Source organism: Elephas maximus, chromosome 14, assembly GCF_024166365.1.
Source record: "Elephas maximus indicus isolate mEleMax1 chromosome 14, mEleMax1 primary haplotype, whole genome shotgun sequence".
Classification (NCBI taxonomy): Eukaryota; Metazoa; Chordata; class Mammalia; order Proboscidea; family Elephantidae; genus Elephas; species Elephas maximus.
In genome coordinates, this window is record NC_064832.1 from 30,547,750 (window position 1) to 30,564,787 (window position 17,038).

Sequence of the window (17,038 nt, forward strand, 5' to 3'; positions counted from 1 at the left end):
AAACGTTATCACAATTAAATATTAATAGCTTTCAAATAAAGTCAAAAAGATATTTAGTAACTCAAGTAAAGAATCAAGTTACTCTTCTTTGCAGAGATCTTTAAAAGAAAGCATTCAAAGTTCTAGATAATTTTAAAAGTCACCATTGTTCAAGCATATGATGAAGATAATCTCTTAAGATCTCTTTAATTCTATAATTTCACTTTGTGTGTTTGTGTGTGTAAGTGTGGTATACAGTAAATGTCAACGTTTTGGGGTAAAAATACATTTGAGGAAATGTTTAATGAGGCGAGGAACCGTAGAATGTTTAAAACATGCTCAGTGTCACGAGCCAAGCGTCTCTAACCTGCTATCTTCAGTTACATTGCCACATGGCTTCTATGTCTTCTATGCTCACCTCTCTACTCAAGCCACAATCATTATAGGCCACAAATGACCAAATGCTAAAACCAAAAGACATTTCTTATTTATTCTCACACCTGACCTCCTTGAAGCATTTGCCACTCTGAAAGACTAGCTCTTTCCTAAAATTCCCTTCCTTGACTTTCTTGGTTTCACACTCTGGGATCCCCTACCACACCTTCTCATTCCCCTTAATCTAACTTCCTTTACCTAGTCCATCAAAGCTAGCATTCCTTAGGCCCTTAGCCACCCATTCTCACCCTCATTCCAGGCAATCTGAGAGTCCCAAAAGGTTGGTAGTTCAAACCTATTCAGAGGAACCTCAGAAGAAAGGCCTGGTGATCTGCTTCCAAAAGATCACAGACTCGAAACCCTGTTGAGCACAGTTCTATTCTGCACAGTCTTTAAGACTCAGAATCGACTTGATGGCAACTGGTTTGGTTTTTCTAGGTTCAGTCAATCTCATCTATTTTGATGGTTTTTAACACTCCCACCACCACCCCATGATTCCCCAATCTGTAAGATCCTTACATTCTATTGCTTGCTAGATTATCTTCTTCATATCCCATAAATACCTCCAGAAAAACGTTCTAAATATGAATTCATCAAATATTTATAAACCTGTTCTTTCTCTGTTATTCCCACTGCCACTCTCTTGGTTGAGATCTTCATCATCTCTCAAATGAACCGCTGTAAGAGACCAATCCCGGGATTTGTGTATGTGTGTGTGGCAAAATACATATCACAAAAAAATTTGCTATTTCAACCAGGCTTAAGTGTGCAATTCAGTGACACTAATCACATTCATCATGCTTTGTAACCATCACCGCTATCCATTTCCAAAGGAATTTTTATCACTCCAAACAGAAACCTAGTACCCCTTAAGAAATAAACCCTCTCCCTCCATCCTCTGATAACCACCAGTGAACTATTCTGTTGACGCATTTCTTGTTCTAGAGATTTCTGTAAGTGGAATCCTATGGTATTTGTCCTTTTGAGTCAGACTTATTTCACATAACATACTGTTTTCAAGGCTCATTCCTATCAGAACTTCATTTCTCTTTATAATTGAATAATATTCTGCTGTATGTTTATGGGCCACACGTAGTTCACCCAATATCTGTTGATGGACTCTTGGCTGTTTCCACCTTTTGGCTACTGTGAAAAATGCTGCAATGAATACTGGTGTACAAATACTGTTTGAGTCTCTCCTTTTAAGTGAAATTGCTGAGTCAAATAGTAATTAATTCTATGTTTAATTTTTTGAGGAATAGCCACTTTTCCACAGTGGCTATACCATTTTACAATCCCACCAGCAATGTATGAGGGTTCCAATTTTTCCACATCCTTAACCAACACTTGTTAGTTTTCATTTTTCTGATAATAGCCGTTCTACCAGATGTGAAACAGTATCTTGTGGTTTTGATTTGCATTTCCCTAGTGACTAGTGAAGAAGCCCTGGTGGCAAAACGGTTAAGTGCTCGGCTGCTAACCAAAAGGTTGGCAGTTCAAACCTACCCAGCAGCACCATGGGTGAAAGGCTGGTAATCTGCTCCCATAAAAATTATAGCCTAAACAATCCTATGGACTAGTTCTACTCTGTCACATGGGGTCACTGTGAGCTGAAAATCAACTCAACGGCACCTAACGACAATAACTAATGATGTTGAGCATCTTTTGATATGTTTCTGGGTCATCTGTATATCTTCTCTGGAGAAATGTCTATTTAAGTCCTTTACTCATTTTTTTCTTTGGCTTTCTTTTTGTTGTCTGTTTTATAAGTTACTTATGTATTCTGGATATTAAACCCTTATCAGATATATAGTTACCAAATATTTCCTCCCATTCTATAGGTTGCCGCTTCACTTTCTTGGTAAAGTTCTTTAATAAACCAAAGTTCTTAATTTTGATAGAGTCTATTTTATCTATTTTTTCCTTTGTTGTACGTGCTTTTGTTGTTATATCTAAGAATCCATTGTCAAAAACTAGGTCCTGAAGCATTACTCCTATTTTTTTTTTTACTTCTTATATTCAGATTCTTAATCTATTTTGAGCTAATTTTCATATATGCAAATAATTTTCATGCAAAGTACAAGTCCAGCTTCATTCTTTTGCATGTGAAGATTCACTTGTCCCAGCATCATTCACTGAAAAGACTATTCTTTCCCTATTGAATGGGCCTGGTACCTGTAGCGGGACTGATTATTTTTGTGTGGCCTTTCTAGCCATGGTCTTATAAGTCCCACCCAAGTGATTGGATAGGACCATGTGATAGGGTAATCGTGGCCTCCCAAGGGGATTGGTCAGTTTTGCCTTAAAAGAGAGCCAATTCCAGAGCAGAGAGGAGGATCCTACCACCACCAAGGAAGAACAGCCAGGACTGGAGAGTGCATACTTTGGACCTGGGATCCCTGTGCTGAGAAGCTCCTAGAAGCAGGAGACTGAGAGACAGCAAGCTGTAACCCTGAAGATAGTGAGAAGTAGTGGCAGAAGAGACCCAGCAGCAGGAGATAGCGAGGTAGGCTTCCTGGCCCAAGGAGAGAGAAATCTGAGTACCTCTGAGCAGAGGCTGAGGGCCAGGGAGAGGCATGTCTCTGAGCACTGCTGGAAAGAGGTTGTCTGGATAATTATCCTTGAGCATTCCTGAGTCTAAACTGTAACCTGTTACTTCCCTAATAAACCCCGTTAATTGTGAGTATGGTCTGTGAGTTCTGTGTGGCCACTGACATGAATTATCAATCCTAGCAGAGAAGTAGAGTGTGCTGTGGGAGGGACAGATGGTGTCAGAGTCGGTAAACATGGCCAAGAGAGGAGGCGTGTCTGGCCTCTACCTCATAGGGAATCATCCTTGGGCTGTTGATCTTGGTTCTCCTTCCCTGTTATGAGGCTGGAAGAAGTGAGACACCACCTCCAAGCTGTTTTTAAAGTTGGCATCAGAAGCAGGATTCTTTGCAATGGCTCCAGATTCATGAAAGCATAGAACTTTGTAAAGGAAAAAATGAAAGGGCTTGGGAAGTAAAACTTTTGATTCTTGGATGGTTGCTTTGGTTGCTGTTACCTGTAATGGCTGAAAAGCTGCTCCTGGAGTGGCCTGGAGCAAAAGGCAGGCCAAATAAGCCAGGGTCTTCTGGGTCCACCCAGCCAGAGGCTCAAGACTTTACACATACAAATGGAAGACAGTTAAGCTGTGGAGAAGACTAAACTGGAATGTTTTAAAAGGGTTATGTGTTTAGGATTATGCCTTTATCTGAATATAGTATGAATATTGCTCCTACCTAATGTTGTTAAAAAAAAAACCTAGCCATTGAGTCGATTCCAACTCATAGTGATAGGACAGAGCAGAACTGCCCCATAGGGTTTCCAAGGACTGGCTGGTGGATAGGAACTGCCAAAGTTTTGGTTGGCAGCCATAGCTCTTAACCATTGTGCCACCAGGGCTTCCAAGGAGACCTAAATGTGAGCTAGAAATGAATATTGGGTATTATAGAGAGCATGTAACTCCGCCTTCAGCCAATACTTTAGATACGTTAAAAGGGTAACTAGAATTTGCCTGAGTGAAACAGGCTGTTGGTTTGAACACAGCAGCCCTGTGTACAGAGTGGGGACTTAAGTTGAAAACCTGAGCCCCACCCAGATTTGCATTTGAAAAGACATGCAGCAACCACCCAGAACTGCTGAGAACAGAAGATCTGCATTTGAAGCAAGGATCTGCAGAAAAAAAGTGTTTTGCTTCCTGAGTTTCAAGTAAGTGGTTTGCTGTTGGATGCACTGAGGTAGGATTAAGTCAGTGCCCATCAGATGGAACCCTCTTCTAAGACTAGAAGTTAAAGGGAGCTAGAAAGTAGACAGCTTGGTCTGCTTGCTTGTGGTGACCACCTGGGTCTACTCATGAGTTGAAGTGGAGGCAGTGCAGCAATGAAGAGAAGGGCTGAGTTTGGACATGATCCATTGGCACCTGTTAACCCAGTCCATGCGGGCTGGGGATGAGAGTGAGAGGAAGGGCTGGCTGGTCAGAAGTAAAAGGAGTTGTTGGACTCCTGAAGTTTACAGGTGGAACGGTGGAACCTGTTGACCTAGCCCAAGGGGTCTAGGGATGTGAGTGTGTAAAGGGGCTGTCTGAAGTGCCGGGAGGTATATGTGAACTCTCAAGCCTAAAGCAACTACCCATTGTGATGCAGCTTGGCCAGCTAGGGATAAGCTGACCAGAACCTGATCAGATGAAGAGAAAGACGCTTGACACTGTGCTGGTACAGATTTCTGCAATCTGATGAATTGCTCTGGACTGGACTGCTTATGAACGCAGATGCTCAAAGTTCCAACCAGAAGATTCTTCAAGACCAAGGAAAATGTTTGTCTCCTCAGACTACAGGTTTGGTAACTAAACCAAACCCACTGCCGTCAATTCCGACTCATAGTGACCCTATAGGACAGGGTAGAACTGCCCCATAGAGTTTTCAAGGAGCGGCTGGCGGATTCGACCTGCTGACCTCTTGGTTAGCAGCGTAGCAATTAACCACTACACCGCCAGGTTTCCACTGGTTTGATAGGGACAGGCAATTTAAACATTAGCTATCTAAAAAAGGGGGAGATAAAGGCATAAAGTGGCTGGCTTACATCCTTTCATGAGCATGCTTACATTAAATGAAGGAGGCAAGGGAGGATTGCCACTGAAATAGTTTCCTCTTTTCCTGATGGGTCTAGGGAAGAGAGGGTGGGAGAAGGTGTTGATAGGATTATGTGATTCAGCTGTGAGTGCTGAATGTTAACAGGGCTAATTGTGATTGTAAAAACTGTAACTGTGAAAGAGTGTAAGACAGGCACCTCAGAGCTCAACACTTCAAGGAGATAAAAGCAGCCTCAGAGCTCAGCACTTCTATGAGACACCTGCTCTGGTTTATCCTCCTTCACCGAACAAAATAGGCTACACATTCTTCTAAAGCTGTCCTTGATAAGATAGCTACAAAACGGACCAGAAATTGTCCTTGACAGGACAGCCATAAAGGGCCTCAACTGGCCTCAGCAGGTTTTTATGCTATCTCAACACTTCAAGTGACCTATTAGCTCATTAAGTACAAAATACATATAAGCACTCCGCCAGAGAATAGAACCCCAGTCTAGAAAAAATGCACAATTGTCCCCAAGTCCTGAGTGCCTGCGTGAAGGTCAATCCTGAATATTAAATTTGCATTTCCTTGTCTGCCCTCTGTAAAAGCCCACCTCCCCAAGCTGCCTGCAAGTAGTCAGAGGCAACAGCCGTGATTGCGCTCGTACAAGGAAATAAAGGCATCTTTCTCATCTCCCACTTTGGCCTCTTGTTTATTGGCTGTAACAAGTCACACCAAACAAAACCTGGGGTTTTTACCCGGCAACAAGTAGACTAAGGGAGAGGCAAAGCTGGAATCGAGTACAGTGGCCAAACCTAAAGTCCCTTAAGGTTTTGCTATGCTGATACCTCGTGAGGCTCAGAGCAAGGGAATAATGGTCTCAGCTAAATTTTATCAGAGGTCAGAAAAGAGTGAAGATGAGATGACTTTTGGAGAACCTAACCAGATCAAATGAACACCTGCAGCAGACCTGAACAGCTGACACCTGAGTAGCCTCACCCTGTGGACTTTTCACCATGTTGAAAGATTGTTAATGACTATTTGGACTGGTAAAATAATTGGGAAGTTGCCCTCCAAATATGAAAGAACCATGGCTAGAAAAGCCAGATGGTGGCCTGTGGTGCCCCTGATTACTTTTGTGTGGCTTTTCTAGCCATGGTCTTGTATCTCCCACCCAGGTGATTGGGTGGGACTGTGTGATAGGGAATTTGTGGCCCACAGAGGGGACTGATCAATTTTGTCTTAAAAGACAGCCAATTCCAGAGCAGAGAGGAGGATCCTACCACCACCAAGGAAGTGCAGCCGGGAGCAGAGAGTATGTCCTTTGAATCTCCTGGAAGCAGGAGACCAAAAGAAAGAGACAAAGAGAGAACAAGATGTAACCCTGAAAACAGTGACAAGTGGTGGCCGGAGAGACCCAACAGCAGAGACCCAGCAGCAGGAGACAGCAACAGTGAGTGGGCTTCCCAATCCATGGAGAAAGCTGAGTGCCTGTGGGGAGAGGCCTAGGGCCAGGAAGAAGCATGCCTGTGAGCATGGGTGAGAAAAGGCTGTCTTGATGAAAGAACTGTATCACTGAGCATTCCTGAGCCTCAACTATAATACATTTTCTGGATATAGACCCCTCTGTATAAATATATTCATATGTTTAACTGGTTTTGCTTCTCTAGAGAGCCCAGCCTAAGACATGACTTTATTTTCAAATTTTCTATTCTATTTTGATTACCTTAGTTTTACAGTAATAGCACATTTTTAAATAGGGAAATATGAGTACTCCTACTTCGGTCTTCTTTTTCAAGACTTGTTTTGGCTACTCCCATCGTTTGCAATTCCACATGAATTTGAGAATTGATTTTTCCCATTTCTGAAAAAAAAATGTTAAAATGTGATGGGGAGTTCAATGAATCTGTATATTGTTTGGGTAGTATTGACATCTTCACAATATTAAGTCTTCCAATCCATGAACACCAGATATTTTTCCGTTTATTTAAGTCTCCTTTAATTTCTTTCAGTAACATTTACAGTTTTCAGTGTACAAGTTTTTCACTTTCTTGGTTAAATTTATTTCTGGTTATTTTATGGTTTTTGATAGTATTATAAATATAATTGTTTTATTTCCTTTTCAGATTGTTCATTGCAATGTACACAAACACAGTGATTTTTGTGTGTTGGTCTTGTATCCTGCAAATTTGCTGAATTCATTGATTAGCTCCAGTAGCTTTTTTGTGAATTCCTTGGGATTTTCTATATATAGGATCATGTTATCTGTGAATAGGGATAGTTTTACTTCTTCCTTTCCAATCTGGATACCTTTTCTTTTCCTTGTCTAATCACTCTGGCTAGAACTTCAGTACAGTGTTAGAAAGCAGAGGGGAAAGTGGGCATCTTTGTCTTGTTCCTAAGCTTAGATGAAAAGCTTTTCAGTCTTTATCCAATGAGTATGTTGTTTGCTGTGGGTTTTTTATAACTGCCCATTTTCATGTTGATGAATTTTCCTCCTATTCCTAGTTTGTTAAGTGTTTTTATCATAAAAGAGTGCTGAATTTTGTCAAATGCCTTTTCTGCATCAACTGAGATGATAATGTGGCTCTTTTCTTTCCTTCTATTAATGTGGTGTATTACATTGATTTTCTTATGTTGAACCTTCTTGCATTCCTGGAATAAATTCCACTTAGTCGTGGTATATAATCCTTTTAATATGCTGTTGGATACAGTTTGCTACTACTTTCTTGAAGATTTTTGCATCTATATTCATAAGGGACATTGATCTGTCATTTTCTTGTGGTGCCTTTGTCTGGCTTCCATATCAGAGTAATGCTACCATCATAGAATAAGTTAGAAAGTGTTCCCTCTTCTTCCATTTTTTGGAAGCTTTGGAAAAGGACTGGTATCAATTCTACTTTAGCAGAATTCCCCCAATGAAGCCATCTGGTCTGGGGCTTTTCTTTGATGGGAGGTTTTTGACTTCAGGTTCCTGAGATTTCCTATTTCTTCTTAAGTTAATTTAGGTAGTGTTTTTAAGAATTTGTCCATTTCATTTAGGTATCTTATTTGTTGGCATACAATTATTCCTTATAATCCATTTTATTTCCACAGGATCAACAGAAATGTCCTTACTTTCATTTCAGACCTTAGTTATTTGCATCTCTCTTTTTTTCTTTGCCAGTCTAGCTAAAGGTTTGTCGATTTTATTAGTCTTTTCAAAGTACCAAATTCTGGTTTCATTGATTCTTTGTTGTTTTTCTATTTCATATATCTCTGCTCTGATACTTCCTTCCTGCTAAATTTTGTTTTATTTTTCTCTTCTTTTTATAGTTCCTCAAGTTGTAAAGGTAGGTTATTGGTTTGAGATCTTTCCTTTTTCTAAAGACCCAATTATTTTGTTTTGAATTTTTGTTGATACCATACTGAATCATTGAGTGTGTTTGAATTTTTCGTAGGTACTATGTGTCTCACTAATTCTAGCCTCCAGAGTCCAATGGAACATATGTGTCCCAAATAACTTTTTATAAAAGTCCATATTTTTCATACCAAAAACACTAGTTCAGTACCGCCTCATACAATACTCTGTAAAAATAGTAATTTGCAGCACACACACATTTTTTCCATTTGAAACTGTTATGCAGGTCTCTGCCTACATGCAGCACATACTGTCTCTGGAAAAGTAGCTTCCCAATAAACCCCCAGAGGTGGAAAAAGTACGTGGTCTTTATTTGTTCTATGGGTCATGAAAGGGTTATTAATGTAGACATTAACAGCTACGAATTTTCCTCTATTGGGATGTTGTACTTTCATTTTTATTCAACTCTAAATATTTTCTGATTCCTCTTCATTTCTTCCTGATGTATTGGTTATTTAATAATGTGTTGTTTAATTTTCACATATTTGTGTAATTTTCAGTTTTCCTTCTGTTATTGATCTGTAATGTTATTTCACTGTGGTCAGAAAAGATACTTTGTATGACTTCAATCTTTTTAAATTTATTGAGATTTGTTTTGTGACCTAGCATATGATCTATCCTGGAGAAAGACCATGTGCACTGGAGAACAGGTATAATGCTGATATTGATTCAAGAGTTCAATATATGTCTGCTAGAACTAGTTGGTTTATAGTGTTGTTCACCTCCTCTATATTCCTGATTTTCTGTCTAAGTGTTCTATTCATTATTGAAAGTGGTGTTTTGGAGCCTTCAACCATTATTGTAGAACTATTTCTCCTTTTAATTTTGTCAGTGTTTGCTTCATATATTTTGAGGCTTTGATATTAAGCCAAAAAAACCAAACCCAGTGCCATCAAGTCAATTCTGACTCATAGCGACCCTATAGGTCATGTATATTTGCAACTGTTATATTTTCCTGAGGAACTGACTCCTTTATCATTATATAATGCCCTTCTTTGTCTCTTGTTACAGATTCTGACTTAAAGTCTATTTTGTCTGATATTAAAATCACCACCTCAGCTCTATTTTGGTTACTATTTGCATGGAATATTTTACCACCATTTCAACATACTTGTGTCCTTGGACCTAAGATGTGTCTCTTACAGGCAGCATATACTTGGATCATGTTTTTTTAATCCAGTCTACCATTCTCTGCATATTGATTGAAGAACTTCCCAATAAAGAAGGGCTTGCTTCTGCTTTTTTTGTGTCTTATACATTTTTGTTCCTCGATTCCTCCAATATTCCCTTCTTTTGTGTTTAGTTGATTTTTTGTAGTGAATCATTTTGACACACTTTTCATTTCCTTTTATGCATATTTCTTGGATTTTTTTTGTGGTTACCATGGGGATTACATTTAAGATTATAATAACCTAGTTTAAATTGATGCTAATTTAACTTCAGTAACATAAAAAACTCTATCCGTATATACTCCTCCTCCACCAGGTTATACCGTTATCACAAAATACAGTAAAACCTGTGAAAGCCAGAACCTATGTAAGATGGAAACTTGTCAGAGAAGGAAAACTCAAATATTTTCCACTAAAATGAGTAATAGAAAAGTGGCAAGACTGTAACCTGTCAAAGGCGGAAAACTTGCAAGACTCGGAAAAACAAGGCAGTCCTATCAAGTTGAGGCTCTCACAGGTTTCACTGTATGTCTTTATATACTAGCATAATAAAACAAATTTAGAATTCTTTTTTATGCATTTGTCATTTTAAATTACCTAAGCCATAACAACTAGAGTTACAAACCAAAAATACCGTAAAATGCATCCTTACATTTGCCAGGAAATTACCTTTACCAGAGATCTATTTTTTTCTTTGTAAAACTTTGAGCTGCTATTTAGCATTTCTCGTAGGGCAGGTCTGGCCATAACAAGCTCCCTCACTTTTTGTTTCTCTGGGAATGTTTTAATTTCATCCTCATTCTTTTTTTTTTTGAAGGTTAATAAACTATTTATTAGTAGCAAGACCTATAGACTTTTTTTTTCTTGGACACACCCACAGTACGACTGAAGCAGCCTGTAGTTGTGGTATGCTGGCATCGAACACGAAGGCCCCAGAAGTGATGCAGCCCTCTGTGGGCCCAAATCTTCTTCAGCCACTCCAGGTCTTCATGGAGCTTGTTGTCCAGACTATTGGCCAGGACCTGAGTATATTTTCCATCTTTCACATCTTTCTCTGTTCAAGAACCAGTCTGGAATCTTGTACTGGAGTGGATTCTGCATTAATGGTGATTACACATTCCACCTCATCCTCAGTGAGCTTTCTTGCCCTTCTGGTGAAGTCAATGTCTGCTTTCCTCAACTCCACATGAGCAGTGATGGCAAAGGCTATTTTCCGCCACCCATCAATGTGAGTGTTGAGTACTCACAAAATGTGCTGGAACTTCTCAGGGATCACTAGAGACATGGTGGTGGCAGCAGTGGTGGCCTGTAGGCCTCTGGTGGAAGGAAGTGCTCATCTTCATTCTTAAAGGACAGTTTTGCTGGATATGGAATTCTTGGTAGGCAGTTCTTTTCTTTCAGTACTTCTGGCCTCCAGGGTTTCTGAGAAGAAACTGGCACTTACCTTATTGAGGATCCCTTCTATGTGACAACTTGCTTCTTTCAGGATTCTTTTTATATTTGATTTTTGAGATCTTATTATGACATTTCTCAGTGTGGAACTCTTTGAGTTTATCCAACTTTCAGTTATTGAGCTTCCTGGATTTGCAGATTCTTGCTCTTTGTCAAATCTGGAAAGTTTTCTGCCATTGTTTCTTCAAATATATATATATATATATATATAAAACAGCCCCTTTCTCTCTTATTCTGGAATTCTTATGATGCATATGCTGGTTCTCTTGATGGTGTCCTGTAATTCTGTTAGGCTTTGCTCAGTTTTCTTTAATCTTTTCTCTTTTTGCTCTTCAGATGCAATAATTTTATCAACTACTTTATTCTCTAGTTCACTGATTTTTCCTTCCACTAGTTCAAATCTGCTGTTGAGTCCCCCCATTGAATTTGTCATTTCAGATACTGTATTTTTTAGCTCCAATAATTCTGTTTGGCTCTTTTTTATAGTATTATCTTTTTGGTGAAATTCTCATTCTTTACCCATATTGTTTTCCTGAGGTTCTGTAGTTCATTGTCTGTGCTTTCCTTTAGACTTTGAGCATATTTAATATTGTTGTTTTAAGTCTTTTAGTCTGTCCAATATCCAGGATTTCTTATGGACCGTTTCCGTCACTTTGTTTTATTATTTTGATTGGGCTATCATTGTCTATTTCTTTGTATGCCTTGTGATTTTTTTTTGTTGTTGAAACTAGGACATTTGAATCATAATGTGGTAACTCTGGAACTCATATTCTTCTACTTCCCCAAGGACTGCAATTTTTTTTAATTCTTAAAGACTATAATAGTTCATCTGCTCAGCAGCCTGCCTTAACTACTCTTATAAAAACTGCCCTCCAAGACATGCATGGACACCAAGGACTTGGCTCCACAGCTTGTGTCCAGCTAGTGTTTTGAAAGAAATTTCCTTGTACTTCAGGGAAAAAACAAAAAATAAGGGACAGAAAATATTTGATTCTCCCACTCCTCAAAGATAGCTGTTGTTACTTAATGAAGGCTACAGTCAACTGTCTGGCAACTTTTTTCAATCTATTTTACCAAGTATATATTTGAGCTCTGTTATCTCTGCAGTCAGTGACCTAACAGATTTCACATACACACACACAGAAAAAAAAAAAAAAAGGAAAAAAGGCATGCTGGCCCTTTAAACTGGGAAGAAGCACTATTACAAAAGGGTTGAAACCACCACAATCATCTGCACTCTTCTCTCAGTGCACAGCCTGACCAACCCAACTGTGCAAACTGTGCAGCCCCAAATCCTTGGAGAACAAGGTCCCCTGGCACAAGTCAGCCGTTCTGTGAGGACAGGCAGCCATCCCCACCATTGTAGTAGGGCTGAGGAATGGGAAGGGGTGACTGTAGCCAGTTGGCACACATGGCTCACATACAGAAGATTAGCAGACTTTCCCTTCATCTGGCATTCACTTGTTTGGTTTAAGTGTCTGATCAGGTTCTAATATTCCAAAATAGTGGGGTTCGACTGCTTTTTCTGGTTCAGTTGTTGTTTTGGTGGAATGATCAAACTCTAGAGCTTCCTACTCTACCATTTTGCATGACATCACTCCAGTCCAAAGACTTTGACTCACTGTACCTGTGGTAGTAGGGTCTAGTAACATACACTTTGAACAAACTCCCTAGGTAATTTTAATTTGTGCTCCCAGTTAAAAACCACTATGAAAGATTACCTCTTCTTATTTCTTACCTTGTCTTCCTTAATTCACTCCTTCACAAACTACGAGCATGTAAACTTTCAACAATCATACCTGCTTTTTTTCCTTAGCCCTGCTTAATACTCATTTGTAGCACACACTATATCATGCTCAAGCTAAAGTCCAAACTTGTGATTATGGCATATAAGGTCCCTCATTATCTAATACCACCATCCTCCTCTCCTGTAATTTCATCTTCCCATTTTAGAGTCAATCAACACAGTCTTGTTAATGGTTCTCCAGATACACCATGTTGTTTCCTACTTCTGTGTCTTTGCACATGCTGTACCCACTTTCTAATGTGCCAGGCTCCCTGACAAAGACCCATTCGTTGTTGTTATTGTTAGGTGCCTTCAAGTCAATTCTGATTCATAGTGACCATATGTACAACAGAACCAAACACTGCCTAGTCCTGTGCAATCCTCACAATTGTTGCTACATTTGAGCTCATTGTTACAGACGCTGAGTCAATCCATCTCGTTTAGGGTCTTTTTCTCTTTCACTTTACTCTGTCTTCTCAAGCAACCCTTTGAAATCTTTTGTTCATCTGTTTTACTTCATAATTTCTTCTTTCCACTTTAGCTACTCATCGTTCAAGAGCAAGTTTCAGAGTCTCTTCTGACATCCATTTTGCTCTTTTCTTTCTTTCCTGTCTTTTTTAATGACCTCTTGCTTTCTCCACACATGATGTCCTTGATGTCATTCCACAACTCGTCTGATCTTCGGTCATTAGTATTCAATGTGTCAAATCTATTCTTAAAATGATCTCTAAATTCAGGTGGGATATACTCAAGGTTGTACTTTGGCTCTTGTGGACTTGTTTTAATTTTCTTCAGTTTCAACTTCAACTTGCATAGGAGCAATTGATGGTCTATTCTACAATCAGCCCTTGGCCTTGCTCTGACTGACGATATTGAGCTTTTCCATCATCTCATTCCACAGATGTAGTTGACTCAATTCCTGTGTTTCCCATCTGGCGAGGTTCATGTGTATAGTCACCATTTATGTTGATGAAAAAAGGTATTTGCAATGAAGAAGTCACTGGTCTCGCAAAATCTATCATGCAATCTCCAGTGTCATTTCTATCACTAACATCATATTTTCCAACTACTGATTCTTCTTCATTTCCAACTTTCCCATTCCAATCACTAGTAATTATCAGTACATCTTGATTACATGTCTGATCAATTTCAGACTGCAGAATCTGGTAAAAAATTGCAATTTCTTCATCTTTGGCTTTAGTGGTTGGTGCATAAATTTGAATAACAGTCATATTAACTGGTTGTCCTTGTAGGCATATGGACATTATCCTAACACTGACAGTGTTGTACTTCAGGATAGATCTTGAAACTTTCTTTTTGACAATGAATGTAACACCATTCCTCTTTGTCATTCTCAGCATTGTAGACCATATGACTGTCAAATTCAAAATAGCCAATACCAGTCTATTTCAGCTTACCAATGCCTAGGATTTTGATGTTTACGCATTCCATTTCATTTTTGACTATTTCCAATTTTCCTAGATTCATACTTCATCCATTCCACATTCTGATTATTAATGGATGTTTGCAGCTGTTTCTTCTCATTTTGAGTCACGTCACATCAGCAAATGAAGGTCCTGAAAGCTTGACTCCATCCATGTCATTAAGGTTGACTCTACTTTGAGGAGGCAGCTCTTCCCCAGTTGCCTTTTGAGTGCCTTCCAGCCTGGGGGGCTCATCTTCCAGCACTACATCAATGTTCCACTGTTATTCATAAGGTTTTCACTGGCAGATGTTTTTAGAAGTAGACTACCAGGTCCTTCTTCCTAGTCTGTCTTAGTCTGAAAGGTCAGCTGTAACCTGTCCACTATAGATGACCCTGCTGATATTTGAATATCAGTGGCATAGCTTCCAGCTTCACAGCAACACACAAGCCACCATAGTAAAACAAACTGACAGACAGTGGGGTACCAAGTACTAGGCCCTAATTACTAAAAAAAATTGTTATTGAAAAAAAGTCAAGTTCCATGTGGTATTAAACATAAAGGTTATTGTGAGTATTGGTAAAAAAAAAAAAAAAAACAAGCAAACACACAAATAAATTTATAATTATAAGTTGTGATACATGCTGTGAAGGAATAGAAGAGAATGCTATGAGGAAGAAGAATAAAGTAAATATTTCCAAGAGGAATAAATCTTTTAGAAAACGCAGTATTTGCGCTGAACCTAAAGGAAGAGTAGGAGTGAGTAATCCACGGAAAGAAAAGAGGGAAGAGTTTGAAGAAGTGGGAATAGCAACTGTGAAGTTCCTCAAGTACAAAAGAGTGTGGAAAGCTCAAGAAACTTAAAGAAAGCCAATGTGGCTAACACATAATGAGCAAGACAAAACAAGATGCGACTGGAGAGGCAACAGAAGCCAGGTCATGTAAGGACTTACACCCATTGTTAAGAAATTTTCATTGTATTCCAATTATAATAGTAAGCAATCAGAGAGTTTTAAACAACAGGGTGAAAATGATCAGATTTACATTTCCAGAATATTATTCCATGGGCTCTGTAAAGAATGGATTTGGTGGTGGGAAGATAGGATCAGCGATGAGAGCCAAAACACAAGATTAGTTAATAGGCTACTGCAAAAAATCTGAAAGAATGATAAATGTCTTGAACAAGGGTAGTAGGAGTAGAAATGGAGCACAACAGTGAATTCAAGAAATACGTTGGAGGTAGATTCAGCAAGACTTGGTAACAAATTAGATGTGGAAAGTAAGTGAGGAAAAGGACTTAAAAAAATGTTTCTAATCCTTGCAGGCTGTATGCAGAGTAAATGATGATAGAACAGATTCCCATTTTAGGTTATTGCAGTGCAATGGATTTCTCTATATATGGCCTTTCTGGCCTTGGATTTGTAATTCTACCAAAAGTGACTGGTTGGCCCTCAGTCTTCCCTGTGATTGGTCTATTTTACACACCTTGCAGGGATTGGTCAATTTGCCATGCGAGTACTGGCTTGAAAATCCACCCAACAGGACTGAGTGACTTGCAGGGATTGTCAGCTTGTGGTCCTGCTGGGAGGGCCATGCCTTGAAATTGTCAAGGAGTTTACTTACATAAGCAGCCAACCCCACAGTGTGGAGGGGAGATCTCACTACCATTAAGAAGAGTCTGGAGCAGAGCACATTCTTAGGACCCAGAATCCCTGTGCTGAAACCCACTTAGATCCAGAAGAGAGTTGTTAACACTGAACACAGCAAGAAGTGGTAGAGAAACAGGAGCAAGGACAACAAAGCCAAGTGACAAAGAAACAGCAGTAGCAGTATGAGCAATGGGAACCATAAGACTGGCAGATGGCAGTGGTGGGTGAGTTGGCCCGTGGAGCAGAGCTGGGCACCTCCAGGCAGGAGGTCACCAACAGAGCTGGGCACCTCCAGGCAGGAGGTCTCAAAAAAAATCCAAAGGAGAAGCTGCTGCAGTCCAGGCCCATGTAGGCAAATGCCCTAGCAGAGCAAGCAGCAGTGTGGGGGCCGAGCTGGCCTGCCTATGGCTGCATGAGATGTCCCAGTTATGCTGAGAGTTGTAATCCTAAGGCCTAGAAGGGACCAGCAGCACCAGCTTGGGCGATCCTCTGCAGGAATCTTCCCATTAGTAAGGCAATGACCAGCAGGGCCCAGAGGCAGAGCAGAAGCCTCAGGAGCTATGCAGGCCTCCTGGGCAGCATGGTGGTAGCCAAAGGCAGAGAGCTATACATGGCCAAGAAGGGCATGTGTACAGCCAAGAAGAGAGGCCTGTTTGCATGCCTGGCTGAAAGCAGCTGAGAGAGCTGTCTTGGTTGAAAGCTGTCCTGATTGACAAGCTACATCCTGCTTCCTGAGCTGTATCCTGTTCCTTTCCTAATAAACTATATAACTGTGAGTGTCGTCTGTGAGTTCTGTGTGGCCTCTGCAGAGAATTATCAAACCCAGCAGAGAAGTACAGAGTGCCATGGGGGGAACAGCTGATATTAGAAATGGTGAAGAAGTTGGAGAGTGGAGCTAAGTCTGACGTCCACCTCACAGGAACCAGCTTTAGGGTGATCCTGATTCTTGTCCTTCGGGAATCTGACAAGTTACAGTTATGTTCCTTAAGGACAGACAGAACTAGATCTAATAGCATTCTCAGCAACTAATACCTGACACACAAAGAGCACATAATATATGTTTGTTGCATGTATGCATGAATATTTAATGAAACAAACGAACAAACCTAAAGCACTGAATAAATAATTATAATGAAAAACAAAAACAGAAAA

At 39.8% G+C, this 17,038-nt stretch overlaps 1 protein-coding gene and 1 pseudogene across 2 annotated transcripts in view; both read right to left on the reverse strand.

The window, feature by feature from the left end:
- The window catches only part of RB1 (RB transcriptional corepressor 1), a 208,029-nt gene that overhangs the window by 107,323 nt on the left and 83,668 nt on the right, over positions 1-17,038 (reverse strand). The gene's annotated exons all lie outside the window — the stretch shown is intronic.
- LOC126058150 (40S ribosomal protein S18-like) lies at positions 145-17,029 on the reverse strand (annotated as a pseudogene).